Here is a 3,574-nt window from a genome sequence, read left to right on the forward strand (position 1 = left end):
ATTTCCGTATGTGCAGTATATAAACACTGATTTGCGTCGAGCAATAAATATCTCTATAACGTGACAGCAACAACTGGTTATATTTACTTGGTAAGAATTTTATTGGAAACAAAATCTTCAGAAATATTTTCACCTAACTCTTTTTAGCAATATACCTTAGGGTTTTGTTTAAAAAACCACCAGTGATAAAAAGAATATACAATAGTCAGTAGCTGCCGAATTCTTTAAGCGCAATCTTTTACATAACTAGTTTAAATAATATTGACTCCAGTTTTTTGTTTCAAAAACTACCAGTCACAAAAATATATATACTATAAATGAAGTCAGCCAGCAGTTATTAAATACTTATAGCGTAGCAGTTGACATCATACTGCATAAGCATACTTAAAACATATTTACAATAATAACAAGAACGTGTAAAGATATCTCAATCCAAAACATTTCATTCATTTTGCAAACAAACCACTTTGTTTCAGTTAAAGTTAAGACCTCCAAAACTAGAATCTATGTGAAAGTTCGCGAGGTAATAAATGGAATGTTGAAACTTCCCAGATGGCTATTCAGAGCTAGGTTGCAATTTGTTTAACAGCTGCTTCAACATCAAAAGAGGACAGAAAAGGCCAGGAACTGTTTGAGGTGACAAGTTTCAGGTGAACGTTTGACGAACCAACATGTCATTTTGGGATCAGTCATAACCGATTATTTGCTTTTCCGGATTTGAACTGGAAAGAAACTAGAAAGCACAGGATGACCTGGCAAGATTTTTGGACTGTTATTAAAATGCGAAAGATGTTTACCCAAACTGTCATCTATTTGGATTTAATATCTCCTACATTACGAAAAGAATATCAAAGAAACCCAAGAATAGTTACATGTAAAAGTACCAGGCCTCATGTAATCATGCGATTGATTCAATCGTCAGAACACAAAAAAAGATATTTATTTTGGAGAAGCTATTCGTTACTGCATATTGATCCTATGCTGCATACGCTCGCGGTAGACTCAACGACGGGCGCATGCCTGCACTGGTAAATCCTAAATAGGGCGTCTAATCTCATGGGATATTGTCAAAATGGCGGCAAAAGACACAATTCAAAGCGCTGAAATATTCGCGGACAAACGTTAACATCAACATAACTCCAGTTATGTTAGGTTAGCCTATAAAAACATGTTTAGGCTAGATATAGGTAAACGAAGTGTTTGTTCAACGTTGCAACATCCAGCTTTAACAGCACTAAAATGGTTATCACTGTCAACGAAGTTAGAAGATATAACACATATAATTTTAAATAAAGCAAGAAAAAATTACAATGGCTGCTGTAGATTGATATATAAAACAAGAAATAAAAACGACAAATTCGTCTGTCTTCGTTGATTTCAGTTTAAGTAACATTGATTGAAATCATTGTGCTTTTGATATGTTTAAAGCCATCATATTGGTAAAAAATACTGTTCCAATAAAAAAAAATGTTTTCATTAAATGGCATTGATAACTTGTCTTAGGGTAACATACTGGCATATAGCTCTGCTAAATTTGAACTTTTCGCGTTTAGAGGTGATGGGCCTCTTAAGTTTGAATCAAGCACCGTGCATTATTTAAACCATGTCGAAAGTTAAAAACCGAAACCATTTAAAAAGTAGGATTTGGGTAAATCGGGGGAGAGAAATAAAGATGGCAGAAAAAGTCGATGAAATATAACCCATTTTAGTGTGACACTGGAAATAAATGCAGGTAAAAGTGAATTGTTTTTTCAGTGTTTGACCCATTTTGCTCTGAATTTATTACTATTTCGTAAAACTTCATTTTGATCGTACTAACTTAAAGCAAATTAACAACCAGTGGAAATAACATTCCACAAAACTACTCGCAGTTCAGTGAAGAGTTTCATTCATAAATCGAAATACAACGAATAACGGAACGTGTGATATGAGCAAATACTTTCCATTTCTACGTCAGACATTTAAACAGCAAAAAATCCTCAATAAAAAAGCGAGACATTTTGTTTTCTTTGGAGCATAATGGTTGTAGGTTGTAGTAAGACGCAATAAAATATCAAAGCCCATAGAGAAGTAGGTAGCATTTTGAACGTTTCGAATAACTCTTTATTCATTAACAACATCATTTTGTTTTCAATTTGTGTAAAATGTTTCAAGGTACTCTTACAACCAAACTATTTCGAAATGTTGTGCATCACAGCCGGTTGAGTTAAACTCGCGTGCCAGTATAGGATCTCGTGGTTGCATCCTTATATGCAGCGGGTCTAAAATTGACTCTGCATACTCGTCCACGGAATCTCATTACGCAATCCACGCGCCAAAAGAGGCAGAACACATAGCAGTACACAGATATCTGTGACAGCGAACACGGAAGATGAAACGGACCGCGACTGACGCGCGCATAAGTCGCCATGTGGATAAACTGATTCGCGCCGCCGCCGTCGGTCGTTTCTGGGCAACATTAGGCGCTAACTTTGGACTTGATTGAATTACATCAGCAACTAATGCAAACCGCGGTAATAAATAAGCTGCAGCTTGACGAGGCTTGCGGGTCGGCGCGGGAAGACTGCTTGATGGAGAAGGGGTCGGGCGCCGCGTCGATTTTCGCATTTGCGGCTCGAGTTTTGATGTAATTAGACGCCTTCGTCCCTTGGCAGCGACTGCATACGCCCGAACAAGAACGGACTCGTTCGGTTCCAACCGCAAGGGAGCGTGTTTAGCTCTCCGCATGCCTTAGCATATTTTAGTACACACGGTTCGAGAACGGTGCGTGATGCAACTTGTTTTTGACAGATCTGACATTCCTCTTGTATATAGCGTTAGAAAGATTTAGTTATCTAGTCGCTCTAGGGTTCCGAAAGGTATCTGGGAATCTCCAAAGAATCTGATATTTTCCCAATTAGCAAAATTGTTCAACTCTTTATGTGAGATAATATAAAGTAGCCTACAAGAAATTAATTGTTATTTTTCTACATGTGCGGAGTTGATTATACCGTTCTGGATTTATTCAAAGTGACATTGCAGTAAACTACCTGTAGCGTTAGAAATCCAACCAAACGTTAGCATTTCAGCGCTGCAAACTGCATGCGACCATTACACGACCTGAGTGGTGGGATTGCACCCTCAGTTAATAAAGCACAGTAATGGTTTGTTCTTCGCCTGAGGTGGGAAACAACCGGGTCGAATGATGTAAGGTCCCAACCTATCTTGACCAATGGGTGGAAATGGTTTTAAATAAATCTGGATTATATAGGCCACATGTGACCAAAATTATTAGTTAAGTCTGCTTGGTACATCCAACCAGAATTAAGGCATCGTCTATGAAACGCCAGTAGCGCATATGTTACGGAAGTCATGTGATTTGTGTTGCAGAGATCACTTCTACGCGAATTTTATAGTCCACGGGACCCCAACTAGGATGCCGCGGCACCTTGGTGTGCTATTGTTATTCCTCAATGGTTCCGAAAGGGGGTAATATTCCAGAATCCGATATTTGCTCAATTGGTAGGATTCGTGATACAACTCTTTTGTGTGAGATTATATAGAGTACAAGAAATTCAAATGATGTGGAGTTGAT

The sequence above is a fragment of the Ascidiella aspersa genome, chromosome 1, assembly GCF_963924565.1.
Source record: "Ascidiella aspersa chromosome 1, kaAscAspe10.2, whole genome shotgun sequence".
Taxonomy (NCBI): domain Eukaryota; kingdom Metazoa; phylum Chordata; class Ascidiacea; order Phlebobranchia; family Ascidiidae; genus Ascidiella; species Ascidiella aspersa.